Source organism: Ambystoma mexicanum, chromosome 9 (genome assembly GCF_040938575.1).
Source record: "Ambystoma mexicanum isolate Mex_15411 chromosome 9, UKY_AmexF1_1, whole genome shotgun sequence".
NCBI lineage: Eukaryota > Metazoa > Chordata > Amphibia > Caudata > Ambystomatidae > Ambystoma > Ambystoma mexicanum.
Window position 1 is genome coordinate 168340335 of NC_090931.1, and position 15240 is coordinate 168355574.

Consider the following 15240-nt stretch of genomic DNA (forward strand, 5'->3'; position numbering starts at 1 on the left):
TGCCTTCCAGGCTTCGAAAGGAAGGTTGGATAGGTGATAGAGTAGCAGTTAGAGTAAACAGGTGAGATGGAGAGCACCATGGATAGAGGGAAGCAGAGAGATGGAAAGAAAGAGGGGAGTGAGAATGGAGCACTGCACAAAGCATGTCAAACTCACCAGGCGGCCTAGCAGCAGATAGGTGCCAATAGACAGGAGCAGACGGTGTCTTTTCTGGCTTCTTTAGCGCTGCAACGGGCCAGTCAGGCCCTCCTTCCAATAGGACAGATGCACTGAGGCAGGCAAAAAATAAAGGAAGACCATGAGCATTGTAGTCATGAAGCACCCGCGAACATGCGAGAGAAAGCGCTAGAATTCACAGATCTTCCTGGAAATATGGAGGCTCAGCCCAGTGACCCTCAACTGTCTCACTGGGTGCATATGGAGTAGACTATAGGGTATTTATAAGTGAATACACACCAGGGCATCCCTGTCAAGCCATTGTTTTGGTTCTGGCAACCTCCTTGCCTTCTTTTGCAGTAATGTGTTATCTACACAGCTCTGTAGCTGTTCCACAATATCTGTCACACACCTCAAGCCTCCAATGTGTCTGACCTCTGAGGGTGGGGGGGGGGTGTAAGTGAGGAAGGGGTTGGCTCTCGCTTGAACATTGTCCTTTCCCCAACTTCACTTCCGCCCCCACCAAGGCGCACCTGTCTCTCGCACAGGATCCTCTGTAATCAAAGGTGAAGTGTATTGTAGGCTGTAATGACCGGTCAACCGCTGCAGCTGCAGCACACAGTGAGCTCGTAGTTGTTGTTCCACAGCCTTCACCACATGGAACGGCCACACCGTGGAACCATGACAAGGCAATCGGCTCCTCTACTGGATCTCTGGTCACCCGCCTATATCTGGCTGGGCCACGCCTCGCCCGTCCTCCATACTATTAATAATGAACGGCAAAACCAGCTAACGCATGAGCCATACCCAAACAATGAATTTATAAATCTGCACATTAGTAAAAATGACATGTTAATAATATACAAAGAGTATTGACAACACATGATATTAATGTGTTCACCCATCAATGATGAAGTGGTTACATAACATCACATAAAACGACAGACGGTATAAAGAAACAAAAATAACAGGTTGTATTGCTTAAGAAACACTCATAACTTATGAATGGAAAACCATTTAGGTTTGATACAAATAGTGAATAGAATTCTTAGCTGCTCAATAGATCACTATATAAGCTAATGTTACTGATTTTTGGAAGGATTATCTGTTGGGTTGTGGAAGATATAAAGGCTGCATACTTTACCTACTGGTTTTCAGCTGATTTATATAAATCATAACATCCTGAAAACACGGCCGATCAGCCTTTAATTGTAATTACTACTGAAGGATTCTGGGAAAGAAAAGTATGTTTACTTGGACTCCAATTATATTAATTCTGCGCTAAATTTAGATTGGTGTAATTTTTCAATAATTGATGTACTGGTAATTGAAAGTTGTAATATGTGATGTCTGCTCAATTACATGAATTGTAAAAAAATATTTGAACAACACTTATGATATTTTCTCAAACCAATCTTTCAAGAGGCTTCATGCCTCTAAAAAATCTATATGAATGAATTTGTTTTAATTTAAACATCACAAGTTACTATCTTAAAAGAAAAAGAGTTGGTGAAACGAAGTCAACTGGCTCTGGTAGCCAGAGGTAAAGGAAACCATTTTCAGGACTGGCTTTAGGGGTAGTTTGATAAATCAGAGGCCATAGAGATTAAACTAGAGATTTAATAAGTATCAAGAGCGAACAACAGGTACACAGCCTGGCTCCTCTCCAACCACCAATATGTTCCAGAACTCAGATGAGTTCTGGAACTACATCAGAACATATACAAGAACAACGGCAGAGATAAAACACAAAATATACAAGAACAACGGCATAGATAAAACACAACATGTCTCCCCCTTATATGAACAACATACTAACACTCAGTCACAAATAAAATCTTTAAATCTGACAAGAACTTTACTGATCTTTCCCCTAACTTGTCCACCTACATTCAATTCACCACTTCCCACACAACTCTTCCCACCAACACACTTGACCACCACAGGTGTCCTACCATCACCCAATTCAACTTCCTTTTCCTGCTCTTGCTCATCACACATCAGAGCACTGCTCAACACCAGCCTTCATTTTGACCAATCCTCACGTGCCTCCACAATCACCACACTTCCCCTTAAAGCCGTGATCCTCTTTGGACCCAGAAATCTGCTTTCTAGACACCTGAGTCCATATCTGGGATTTTTAATCAGCACCATCTCCAACTGCCCATTTTTGATTTTTAACTTTAGCCACTTCATCAAAAACACTTTTGTACTGGCATTGGGCTTCTTCTATCAACTTCATTATCTCCTTGTGGTTCACATATACACTGACAATTAACCCCACCCAACTAGGACACAACTTGGTGCCCGGTTGGCGCCCTTTAAGTAACACAAACGGGGAAACCTTGGTAACCAAATGGGGCGTGGTACAATAACCCCACACCATTTCCTTGAGTACTTCAGTCCACAACGATCCTGCTCTCATGGCCAATTGGGTCACCCGGCACATGCACAGTAAGAGAGGTGTCTCTCTTACCACCTTAGTCTTGTCACACGCCATACACACTCCACACTCCCTCACCTTCCTGTCCACTTCACTGTCCATGGCTGGCCACAAGTAACTCTGCCTCAACAACCCCTTAGTCCCAATCATTCCACAGTGCCCTTGATGGCCAATATTAACAAGCTTTCCTCTGACTTCTTCTGGAGGAACCACCTAGGCTGCTCTTCAAAGTCTTCCACCAGCTTCTGTCAAACACAACTCATCTTTAACCTCGTAGAAACGGTCACATTTCCTTTCAAATTCCATTTTACTGGGCCAACCTACCACCGCCCATTCCTACACTTTACTAAGAACATCTTCCTATTTCTCTGCCACCATCTACTCTTGCTTTTCCACTGCCCCAAGTTCAATGCTGGCAATAATCATTTCATCCTCTTGCAATACTTCTCTATCAGGTACATAACACATGTGAAAATTGTACCGTTTTAGCCCTAACGTCCACCTCGAGATTTTGCCCAACCTTCACCAGCCATCATTTGCACCAAAGTCCTATGGTCGGTTTTAATCATGAACCTCTGACCCTACAAGAAAAACTTAAAATGCAACACCACCCAAAACACAGCCAAAGCCTCCCTCTCTACAACCGAAATTTTCTTTTCAGCACCCCTCAAGGGTCTGGATGCAAATGCAATTACATGTTCTTCTTTCCCACTGTCCACGTGCGAAAGAGATGCTCCCAAACCTAACAAACTGGCATCCACTGTCAACACAGTTTTTCTGCCACTTACTTACAAACCCTCCCAATGAGGCAGCACCAGCCATTCCCTCTTAAGCAACTCTCTCAGGGGAGTCGAAATGGTAGCAAAGTTATTCACAAATTTGTGGTAAAACTCGGCCATTCCCATAAATGACCATAGCTGATCTTTGTCCTGTGGGGTGGGAGGCTTATCAATGCTTTCAACAAGACCAAGCTTGGTGGCAATCCCTTGCGAGGATATTTTTTTTTGCCCTAACTATTCTACTTCATGCACAACTATTCTGCATTTGCTTCTCTGTACAGTCAAACCAGCCACTCTCAACTTCCCCAAAACACACCGCAAAATTTCGTCATGTTGCACCTTACTCCCAGCAAACACTAGGATATCATCCTGAAAAACAATCACATTAGAAACTCCTTCTAACACTTTGTCCGTCACTCGTTGAAACACTGCCACAGCCGATGCCAACCCAAATGGCATCCGTAAGTATTTAAAAGTCCCTTCTGGTGTAATGAAGGCCATGACATCTTGACACTCCTTGAATAAGGGAACCTGATGGTATGCTGCTAATAAATCAATAACTGTGAACCAACTGGAGTTCCCTAAAACAGATAAAGCCTCCAAGATGATCGGTAAGGGTGTCTTTCCACCAGAATGTTCATGTTAAGTTCTCTTAGATCGATGCAAAGTCACATCCTTCCATTGCTTTTTTCCACCAAAACCACCGGGGATAGCCAATCCGTTCCTTGTATCCGCTCTATTACTCCATGTTGCAACATACTATTTAACTCTTCATGGAACAGCTGTTTCATTTTATGCTGGACTGGTCTTATTTTGTGTACGAGAGGAGAAGAATTAGCCCTCAACTTAATGCAGTCTTCTAAATCTCCTAATTTCCCCAGTCTTTCCGAAAAAAACTTCTGGAAACTCTGCAGCCCATTTGTCATTCTCTTCAGCTATTGAAATTGGTGTTGGAGCACTGACTTGAATCAGAACTTCTTTGTTCTTCCCATCCCAGTAAGGACGCACCTTTCTTTGCCACCAGAATATTTACCACACACTCTCTGCCTTTGTAGCTTACTAGTCCTTGAAATGTCCCTATAAGATCTATCTCACACTCTCCATATCCACACGGTTGCAGGTGGGCCGCCGACAGGTCTTGCACATCTTTTAGCAGGGCATGCTTGAAAGTGTCCTCTGACACAATGGTCCATGGAGAAGCCAAATCTACCTTCATTGACAATTTAAGCCCATCAATCTGGAACTCATCCACTGGACCATTCACTCCCTCAGATAACGCAGAAATTTCAAATATATGTCGTGGAATCAGATGGGAAGTCACTTGTTCATTGTGACCTTGCTTTTGCTCTACCACCCTGATGGTTGACTCCTTGCGTGCAAAATGTCCTTTTCGTCTGCACCTAATGCATTCCGCATTCTTTGCAGGACAGAATACACTGTTCGCTGCATGTCTGGGATTCCCACATCTGAGACATTCATGCCCCCACCATTCCTTCCTTGGCACGTGTGGTCTTCTTTGGTCTATCGCACATACTTCCTGTCCCCCATGTTTCTCCACGTTCATTTACTTCATATACTGGGTTGTTTGTTCAATGCCCCTAATGAGCTCCAATGTCATGTCTTTTGCTAGAAGCTTCTCCTGAACTCTGGGGTTGTTGGTGCACCTCACCAATTAATCTCGGATCAGAGAGTTTTTTAAATCACCAAATTCGCAGGTGTGGCTCAATGTCCTTAACACAGCCACATAGCTTTCCACTGACTCTGAAGATTCCTGACTCCTCTGGAAAAACTTGTGTCTTTCAAATGTAACATTCTTCTTTGGCTCAAAATGTTCTTCAATTCTCTTAATAGCTACAAAGAACTCATCCAGATCCCCTGCCCCAACCTCCAGCAGTTCCAGAAGGCCATCGAACACACTGCGCCCCTCCGGGCCCAAGTTATGGAGTAAAAGTGCTTGTTTATTTGAAGGACCAAAGCTATCTCTGCCCATAGCCACCAGGTAGGTTTTGAACATGTTTCTCCACCTTTCCCACCTAATTGGCGAGGTACCAGGTTCTGCAAAGAATGTAGGTGGTGGTGGAATAGCCGCTGCCATGACCATTTTATTGTTAGTGAGGTTGTTAACCTGCTGCTTAGCTGTTGGCGACAAGTATATTCCACTCAGGTCATTTAACCGTGCAATGCTTCCTGTGCCCAATGTAGTGCTTGCAGTTTGTGTGTTCACCATAGTTCATCTGCTGTGGCATTCTAACGTTCTTGCAGACACTATACTGATCAATTGCAAACCCAAAGTTCAAATGCATATTGATAAATGTGAGCGCCACTATGGTTCAGAAGAGAGTTCAGTGTTTTAAGCACCTGTTACAGACACCTCTGTGAATATGCCAGATCACAGTACACAATTCTGGTAAGGTCGCCACTGCCTTTCCGATGCCTCAGGTTGATAAGCTTGCAAGTATGTGCACTTAGGGTATAGTAAATCCTACTATGTTACAAAACAACGTACCTTAACTAGATCTGTGAGGAATTCGACCATCCACACAGTGAGTGTGCGCTCACCTGGGCGTTTTAATTTTCTTTATATTAAATTGAATGATGGTAGATCAACCTCTGGAAAATGTGTGGTGCCAATCCGCACACATTTTCCTATGCTCAATGCACAACATACACATAGACCGGTGTTGTAGTCTGGGTGGACACAGCCTACAGGTGCAGTCCTCTCTGTCATATTTATTTCGGATCTGACAGGTAGAGTACACAATGCATCTCAGAATGGAGGGCCAAACATTCCCCCTGCCATGGCCATCCTAATTAACTAAGTAAGGCTCCATGAATCCGCCCTGTCCATTTGTTTAGCTGTGTTTCTGGTGGCAGCTTTGCATGCTAATCAGAGTTTAACTCAAACAGGCCTACATGGGGCCTGTCTGCAGAGGTAAACAAAGGAGACAGGAAACCTCAACAACCTTTGATATGCACTGAGTCAATCTGAAGCCAGCTCCTACCCTTAGTATCAATGGACAGTGAAATGTCATGTTATTGTTATTGTTATTGTTATTTTGCATTTATATAGCGCCTTATATACCATTGGTATGGTCTGAAGGCGCTGGTAGGTTAAACGCCCTTGGGAACCGAAGTTCAGGTCAGTAGAGAGAGTAGAGGGAGTCCAAAAGTGCGTGTGCGCACCAGGTATGTGTGCAGCTGGTGCGGAAATCGAGTGGTAGCTGCTTCTTAGCTGTAGGTGTGGTGGTTGAGCGGTCAGGAGTATGTGTTCGCTCTGGTCGGTTTTACCCAGAACGAGTGTGGCTGCGTTAGGCCTGAGGAGAACGCCTGGCTGGGGGGGGGTGAAACCAGCAATGATTACTTAGAGTGATGTGGAGTAAGCGGGAGAATGTAGATATGAGAACAGTTATACCGAATGGTGTCATTTTATCTCTGTGTTCTAGATGAGTGGTGGTGTAAGGGGGAGAGTAAGCGTGGGGTGTGGTATGATGTATGTTTTCAAGTGTTTCCTTCATTCCAAAGCATATTAAGTATCGTCCGTTGCACATATTCGTCCGTTCCTCATACTCGTCCGCTCCATACATTCGTCTAGTCATTATCATCGTCTAGTTCACACCCTGGTCCAGTCGGCACACTCGTTCAGTCCGCACGCTTTCTTTGCTGCGATTGGTGTGAGAGAGGGTAGGGGGGTTAGAGGGGGAGACAGAGGCAGCTTTGGTTCTCGCTAGGGCTAGGCGCGCAGTTTTTAGGGAGGGGAAAGGGTGCGGTCGGGGGGAGGTGGCAGGGGTATGATGGCAAGGCGGGGGGTGGGTGATTGCGGGGTGGGGTGTGGTAGTGGGGGAGCGGGCACGGGCAGTGCTGGTGGGTCGGCAGTGGGGTTCAGGAGATGAGTGGTCTTGGGTTTCTGATGGGCACTGGTGGAGTTGGTGCGCTCATGATTGGTGTGAGGTTGATTTGGGAGGGTTTTCTGATTGTAGTTCTAGGGTCGGTGACTCACACTTATAGGTACACTTCTGGGCTCAACTAGTCAAGGACTAATTGGTGCTTCTAAGCAATTGGATATACTTCTAAGTGCAACTTGGTACGGTTCTAAATGCAATTGGGTACACTTTCTTAATGCAGTTGGGTATACTACTGAGTTGAGCAACTTTCAGAGAGGCTAATGGGCGCAACTTCAACTGTAGTTGGATATACTTCTAAATGCAGGTGGGAACAGTCCTAAATTCAACTTTCTCAGAGAGTGTATTGGGTGCAATTTCTAAATGCAATTGGGTACACTTCTAAATGTTGGTGGGAACAATTCTAAATTCAACTTTCTCAGAGAGGGTGCAGGGTACAGTTCTAGATGCAGGTAGGAACAGTTCTTAATTCAACTTTCTCAGAGAGGCTAATTGGGCGAAGCTTCTAATTAAGATTGGGTATAATTCTAATGCAGGTGGGAACAATTCTGAATTCAACTTTCACAGAGAGGGTGCAGGTACAGTTCAAGATGCAGGTATAGTGGAGGATGTGCAATGGCAAGCTCCTGCTGGTATTAGGACAGTGGCATCAGTTAATGTTTGCACCCACGGCCTTAAGTGGGCTTTTTTATGCAGGAGCTTTATTAAACTAATCATTAATGAACACATGCACTTACCATGGGCTTATCGTAGAATGGAAACCCTTGCATGGAGCGCAAGGCATTGGTGGAACTGCTGAATTCTTAAAGATGACAAATGCTTGACCCCTCATCTTTAAACTACGAGACACCAAAATATCCAAGATCTGCCCAAACTGTGAAAAAATTGCATAAAGCGATTTTTTCAGCTCATCCGCCCTCCGCAGTCGTCCGCCTTCCGCAGTCGCCCACCCTCCGCAGTCGTCCGCCCTCCGCAGTCGTCCGCCCTCCGCAGTCGTCCGCCCTCCGCAATCGTCCGTCCTCCGCAGTCATCTGCGCTCCGCGGTCAACCGCCCTCCGCAATCATCCGCCCACCACCGTCATCCTTTTTCCACAGACATCCGGTCTCCACAGACATCCGCCCTCCACAGTCATCTTCCACAGGCATCCACCTTCCACATTCATCCGCCCTGCCCAGTCGTCCGCCGTCCACAGTCATTCGCCCTCCACAGTCATCCGCACTCTACAGTCATCTTCTACAGGCATACACCCTTCATAGGCATACATCCTCCATAGTCATCCGCCCCGCCCAGTCGTACGCGCTACCCAGTCATCCGCTCTCCACAGTCATCCGGCCTCCACAGTCATTCGCCCTCCAGAGTCATCCGCCTTCCACAGTCATCCGCCCTCCACAGTCATCCGCCCTCTACAGTCCTCCACAGTCATCCGCACTCTACAGTCATCTTTTACAGGCATACACCCTCCATAGGTATACATCCTCCATAGTCATCCGCCCTGCCCAGTCGTACGCGCTACCCAGTCATCCGCTCTCCACAGTCATCCGGCCTCCACAGTCATTCGCCCTCCAGAGTCATCCGCCTTCCACAGTCATCCGCCCTTTACAGTCATCAGCCCTCCACAGTCGTCCGCGCTCCACAGTCGTCCGCGCTCCACAGTCATCTGTTCACCACACACATCGGCTTTCCAAGCTCGTCTACGCTCTATTTTTCTTTTATCCAGTGATCAATTCGTATTATTGACTTCACTGTATAGGTCTACATTACTCATTTTAATTTATTTCGTCAATTTGTGATACAGTCGATTTTTTTTTTTTTTTGCTTTTTTTTGCTATAGGTGCTTCGCTGGGTCGGTGTTATTTTGGTGATGCTAGAATGGAACCGGTTGGTTTTAGGGAAAGAGCCAGGTTTTCAGTAGTTTGCGGAAAGCTGTTAGCTCCTCTGTTAGCCTGATGTGGGGTGGGAGAGAGTTCCACAGGGTTGGGGCTAGGGCTGAGAATGATGCTCCGCCCAACCTGACTGAGTTTGTCTTAGGAATTACTAGGAGGCCGGCTGTGCTTGATCTAAGGGTGCGAGTGGGGTGATAAGCTATTAGTTTTTCTTGAAGATATTGCGGTCCAGTTTTATGTACTGCTCGATGGGTGAGGCATAAGGTTTTGAAAGCTACCCTACGGGCTACTGGAAGCCAGTGCAGTGTCTTGAGGGCTGGGGATACGTGGTCTCTTGGACCAAGCGCAAGTAACGCTTTGGCCGCCGCGTTTTGTGCTCTTTGAAGTTTGTTCATTTGGTAGGCATGGATTCCGAGGTATAGGGGGTTGCCGTAGTCCAGCCGAGCGATGACGATTGATTGTACCGCAGAGACTCTGTTAGGAAATGATAGATATGGAAAGATGCGCCTAAGGTTTTTGAGGTGGTAGTGGCAGGACTTTGAGACGTTGTTGACTTGGCGCGAGAGTGTTAGGTCAGAGTCTAGGGTGCATCCAAGATTTTTCACTGTCTTGGAGGGTATCGGCGAGTTGCCCATGGCGGTTGGCCAGGGCAGTGGGTGCGGGAGAAGATCTGGGTTGCCGCACACCATGATTTCTGTTTTAGAGGGGTTTAACAGGAGGTGGTTTTGGGTCATCCAGCTTTCAATGTTAAGGAGGCAGGCTGCCAGGTCAGGTCGTGAGTTAGGATTCGTGTTCAAGAATTTTAGAATTAGTTGTGTGTCATCGGCGTAATTGTAACATAGGATGTTGTGTGCACGAATTATCGGTGGGAGGGTGATCAGGTAGAGATTGAAAAGGAGAGCAGATAGACACGCTCCTTGTGGGACTCCTGTGTCGACTGGTCGGGCTTGGGAGGTAAAGTTGGAGAGTGTCATTATTTGGTGCCTGCCCTTGAGGAATGAGGCTATCCATTTGAGGGCGGTTCCACGTATTCCTAGGGAGTGGAGGCGATCAAGGAGTATTGAGTGATTGATCGTGTCAAAGGCGGCTGATAGGTCGAGAAGGATTAGTGCGGCGCATCCCGAGGAGTCAGCAGTCATTTTAAGGTCATCCAAGATAGAGGTTAGGGTGGTTTCAGTTCCGTGACAGGTTCTGAAGCCTGATTGGGCGGGGTCTAGGAGTTTGTTGGCTTCAACAAAGGCGTTAAGTTGAGAGTAGGCGGTTCGATCAATGAGTTTGGCGAGGAACCTGGTGTTTGATATGGGGCGGTAGTTTTTGGGCTCGAGCGGATCGAGCGAGGGGTTTTTAATCAGGGGTTTGACGTGCACCAATTTGAATGCGTCTGGAAAGGTACCGGAAGAGAGGGAAGCATTTATGATGGATCTTGCGTGTTCTCCTGCGAAGGTGGAGGCAAAGATTTCTTTAAGGGTAGTGGCTGGGCATGGATCTAATGGAGATCCGGACGGTTTGCGGGCAGAGAGGAGTTTGAGAAACTGTTCTGTTGTTAGTGGACTGAAAGAGTCGAACGTTGGTTGCGTGGAGGTTGCGGCTGATGGGTTGGGTGGTACGGGCTGAGGATTGTCTAGTGGCTGTAGGAGTGCTAGTTTGGAGGTTAGAGTATTTGTCCTTTCTATAGCTGTGGAGTGGAAGTGGAGGGAGAGTGAGTCACAGAGTGATTGCGATGCGGTCGGGATGGTTGTGTTACAAGCTGGATTGGTGAATTCGGAGATAATTTTGTGGAGTTCTTTACTTGGGTTTTAGCAGTTTAGGATTCGGGAGTTGTAGTGTGCCTTTTTTGTTTTCCGGATTTCGGCTTTGTACCCATACAGGTGTCGGGCCAAGGTGGTCTTGCTCTCATGGGTTTTCTCTTTATGCCATTTGCGTTCTAGGTGTTTGTATAGTCGTTTAGTGGTCTTCAGCTCAGGAGTGAACCATCTGGGGAAAGGGCCACGGCGGGTTGATGGTTTGCAGGAGGGGGTGAGGCGCATCAGAGATGCGCTAAGCCATGAATCAAGGGCCTCAGGGGTGAGATGGTTGTTGAGAGGGCAGGATGGTGGTGGAGACTGGAGGAGAACTTCGGCTAGGTCTGGAGTGATTATTAGTTTCTTCCAGCATTTGCCTATGTTCGGAGGTTCGGATATGAGTGAGGGGGGGGGTTCGGGTGAGTGGATGGTGAAAGGGAGAATGAAGTGATCAGACCAGATGATAGGGGTGGGTGGCATTAGCTGAATCAGGTTGTTGGAGCTAAAGATGGCATCGAGAGTGTGTCCTTTATAGTGGGTCGGTCCGTTTATGTGGGGTTGGAGGTTAATTGCATCTAATCCGTCAACCAGGGAGTATGTCATAGGGTTGGTGGGGATGTCGAGCCATATGTTGAAGTCTCCAAGAAGGGTGAGGTTGGGATGGTTTAGTTGGAGGGTGGCAATAGTGTGACTGCGTGTATTACAGTAGTCATCCCCGGAGGGGACATCATTTAGAAAGTACAAGTATGTCGATTGATGGTGCCAGAAAATCTGATCCCACCACAGCTTCAAGGGAGACCTGCCGCTTTAATCAGGAACCACAGAAGAAATCTCAATTCACCGGTGAGACCCTTTGATCTGTGCTCTAGCACCTTGATGCATCTCATGTGCTATATGGAATTACCAATACAGGTCTTGGACCCAAATAACCATACAGACTCAAGGAATATGGCAAAGTACTACTTAATTATTACATAAAATAAAGTAGGGCAAACTGGCAACCAACAGGCTGTAGTCCACAAACTCACACACAAACTTGTTTATACAGAGGTTTTATACCTCAATGTATGTCATTTATAATGTCATCCTATGTGGCAAACTGTCAACCTATTAAAGGGAGGGGTTGGTCAAGGCAGCATGTATAACTATTGTATGCATAAGTGTTAATGACAGCATTGGATGCCCCTTATCTGTTAGGCACGCCTCGAGTCACCTCTAAATACGTATAATACTGATTATAGCGGAAAAATGGCAGCGGGTTGGCCTATGCAACATTGTATAGCGTGTTGCTACATACGCCCTCTGATTGGTTGGCATGCCTTCCCAACCTTGGACTTTCGGCTCTTTAGCAGCACGTAAGCAGAATGGACCCCAGGTGCTTAGAGTAAAGTCAAACTACTCTGCAATTTCACAATTGATCCATCGTCTCTCATCGGTCCGGCCACACGCCAAGGCTTCTCGTTTGTAGTTGACCTTGCTACCTATTCTCTGCTCTGGGACTTTTAAGGGGGTGTGGCACACCATTATCTTCACCCGAAGCTCAATGATTAGCCGTTGTTTTCGGCTCCTGAATCATGTGTGAGAAGACTGCAAACTTGTCCAATTCAACCTTTTATTTACTGCCATTTGATTCAATGAAACTGGGTGTTATTACTCCTCTTGGCCTCTGGAGAATTGTATAGGCTTTGCACATCTTTATTGTCCAATACTTGGCTCTTGCAGAGGTTTTCTTCTTTCCTTAATCTAAGAGAAATATGTCTTACGTACATGGCTTATCTGTTTGACTCCCCTTGTGCCTTACAATTATTCCTTGAATTAGCATCCTTAATCCCATGCCAATAGACTCCTTTTTATTTCTCACACAAAGCAGTTTTTCCAACATCTCCTGACTCTGAAGCCCTGGTCTGTCTCTGAAGTAGCTTGATTGGTTATAATATGAGTCTGACGTTCATCTTTCCATCATGGCAGCCCTAGCCACTTCATGTTGTCCTCTATAGCAAGCTTCTATATGTCTCATCTACCTTGCATTTCTGTGTATATGCATTTATTAGTCAGCAGGTTACTTTATCTTCTTTGTATATATGATTTTTCATCTTTAATTACATGTTTCTCTTGTTACTTAAGTTACATCTTTGTTCTTAAGTATTTTTATATCGTTTCAGTGCAGTATTGTGTCTTTACATCATGACGCCACTCTTCCCTTGTCAGATTTCACTTATCATTCTTCGATAACCCATGGTGTGTGCAGACATCCTTCCACCCTTTCAGTGCGGATATACATTCGGTATGGCTGTCTGAGTGCATATTGTCTGTCATACACTCAATGAGGTATTGGGATACTACCTGGTGTCGCACATAGGGCTCTTCTCCTGATGTTCCAATATGATGGAGGTGAGGTGGCGGGAGCCAGGGATGATGTGTCTATCTGCTCCACTACATTCCCCTCACTGGTCGAGTCCTCGATGATTTCCTCTTCTTCAATCTTCTTCATCCCACTCATACTTTGGTTTCTTTGGGATCCATATTTTTGTTATCCACTGCAGGTCATCTGCATTCTTTATAATATATAATAATAATAATAATAATTTAGCATTTATATAGCGCTACGAACCCTTAGGCATCTGAGCGCTTCTTATTATTACCCAAAGTGTGTGGTGCTCATATATCGACCTCGGAAGGAGGAAACGCTGAGTTTGGCCCTGGCGGGATTCGATCCTGCGCCGCGGGCTCTGCATGGATGTCAAAGTGAGCGTTCTACTTGCTGTGCTATCTCACCGGCTACATCCACACTCCATGTCATGCAACAGCATTCTCCAGTTGGTTGACAGAAAACCCATCGTCCAATATAGTTCTTATGATCCTTTGGGTAACAAAACATCATCCCTGGGTGTGCCAGCAAACTCTTCTTTATGTTCTCCCGAGTGGTGTCTTCAGTCTGTGGTATATGATCCCCATTCACATTGATCATTATCTTCATCCCAACAGCTTTCTTAGCCGTTTTCTGGCATTGTCCTAAAATTATTCTTATGAGACAGAATCCTAGCAATACCAACACTAGTATTGCTCCAAGTAGCTTGAAGGCATTTGCCAGCCAGATTGCAATCCATGGAAACAGAGACAAAAACCAGTAATCTCCTGCTGCCTCATCAACTTCATCATCCATCTTCGTATGCAGGGTTGTCAGCATAGTTATTGGTTCTGTCAGGGATCAATTTTCTCCATCATGGGAAGGTATGCATGTCCAGCAAGAAGGCCTGACCTTGGCACACATGGCTCCTTCCATTTCTGTAATTAGGTCCTGGTCATATCTATTCTGGAGGGTCATCAGCCTGATGGCCTTGAATTCTTCTCTGATTGCACTAAATCCTTTTATTGTTTTATTGATCATTTCACAGCAACTCTCATCTGGTGATCAGTAGCCACTTGGCATTCACTGCAGTCTCAACTTCTGGCATAAATATAGATGTCATTACCATTGCTGTCTTGCTGAATAATGTATGCTCATCCGGAATATTGTTGCTGGCCTCTATTGATTTTGATGAGAAATAGTTCTCCCTCTTCAGCCGATAAATGTTAAGTGACCTCTTCTTTCTCTGGTGATCAATCATTTTTGGAAATTCATCAATATGGAGGTCACTCTGAGAAATGACTAATGCAGGAACATGTATTACTAAAATGCGGCATAGACATACCCAAAATCTGGGCAACTGCATGTAATCCCTGGATCCACAGGCCCAATATCGATCCATCAATATGGTAGTTTCTTCATTCATTCCTGGAACCTCGAGTATTTGCTCACATCCTTTGTTTTCTCCAACCAGAACCAGGCCTCCATTCCTGAAGCATGGTGTTGCATTCTTTAGTGGTGCTATAGATACTGGTCCTGCTTCATTGTCAACCCATGTTAGTAGCTTAGAGTACTTGTCCCATGATTCTAGGCACATGCCCATTCACTCTTTGCACTACGATAACTGGTTCTTTCTTCAAGAAGTGTGCAGGACAAGATAACATTCCTTCTTCCCATCCCGTACTGGTGGCAACTTGTCCATACACCAATAGCTGAGGTCTCTCCAAGCATCCTGGTACTCCTGATTTTTCCACTATGTCTGAACAGTCCCCCCTCTTCATTTTGGTAACCTTTAGTCGTTCTCCAATCTTGGATGGATACATATGTTTTTTGCTTTTTCAACCCATTCCGTTTTCCATCCTCTTTGTTTTCAAATTAGTATCTTCATATGGAAAAATCATCCTTGATCGCCAGCGTAGGGTTGCTCATTTTCCTTTGAATTGCCCTCTGG

The 15240-nt window shown here is 45.6% G+C and overlaps 1 long non-coding RNA gene across 1 annotated transcript in view; it reads right to left on the minus strand.

Annotated features, from left to right (window-relative positions):
* LOC138487792 (uncharacterized) overlaps positions 1 to 15240 on the minus strand; it is a 141905-nt gene that overhangs the window by 60039 nt on the left and 66626 nt on the right. Inside the window, exon 2 of the long non-coding RNA XR_011274547.1 lies at positions 157 to 269. This is a non-coding gene — a long non-coding RNA (uncharacterized lncRNA). The remainder of the gene's footprint in view (positions 1 to 156; positions 270 to 15240) is intronic.